Raw genomic sequence first — 1,085 nt, 5'->3', positions numbered from 1 at the left:
TACACTACACTGTACACTACACTGTACACTGATACTGTACACTGATACTGTACACTGTACACTACACTGTACACTGATACACTACACTGTACACTGATACACTGTACACTGATACACTGATACACTACACTGTACACTACACTGATACACTGTACACTACACTGTACACTACACACTACACTGATACACTACACACTACACTGTACACTGATACACTGTACACTGATACACTGTACACTGATACACTGTACACTGATACACTACACTGTACACTGATACACTACACTGTACACTGATACACTACACTGATACACTACACTGATACACTGTACACTGTACACTACACTGTACACTACACTGTACACTAATACACTACACTGTACACTGATACACTACACTGTACACTACACTGATACACTGTACACTACACTGTACACTACACTGTACACTACACTACACTGATACACTGTACACTGATACACTACACTGTACACTGATACACTACACTGTACACTGATACACTACACTGTACACTACACTGTACACTACACTGTACACTAATACACTACACTGTACACTGATACACTACACTGTACACTACACTGTACACTACACTGTACACTAATACACTACACTGTACACTAATACACTACACTGTACACTACACTGATACACTGTACACTACACACTACACTGTACACTACACTGTACACTACACTACACTGATACACTACACTGTACACTACACTGTACACTACACTGATACACTACACTGATACACTACACTGTACACTGATACGCTACACTGTATGCTACACTGTACACTGATACACTACACTGATACGCTACACTGTATGCTACACTGTACACTGATACACTACACTGATACACTACACTGATACACTACACTGTACACTGATACACTACACTGTACGCTACACTGTACACTGATACACTACACTGATACACTACACTGATACACTACACTGATACACTACACTGATACACTACGGTGCACTGCATCAAGATTTCCTCTCATGGACTGATCTGTGCAGGCGCTGATGTAGAAACATTTCTTTAAGCAA

The 1,085-nt window shown here is 40.4% G+C and overlaps 1 protein-coding gene across 1 annotated transcript in view; it reads right to left on the bottom strand.

The window, feature by feature from the left end:
- The window catches only part of LOC102201692 (neurofilament light polypeptide), a 7,245-nt gene that overhangs the window by 4,592 nt on the left and 1,568 nt on the right, over positions 1-1,085 (bottom strand). The window lies entirely within an intron of this gene.

The sequence above is a fragment of the Pundamilia nyererei genome, unplaced genomic scaffold (assembly GCF_000239375.1).
Source record: "Pundamilia nyererei isolate P.nyererei 1_Seehausen unplaced genomic scaffold, PunNye1.0 scaffold00450, whole genome shotgun sequence".
Classification (NCBI taxonomy): Eukaryota; Metazoa; Chordata; class Actinopteri; order Cichliformes; family Cichlidae; genus Pundamilia; species Pundamilia nyererei.
The sequence above is the reverse complement of the archived record's forward strand: the minus strand, read 5'-3'. Positions and strand labels throughout refer to the sequence as shown.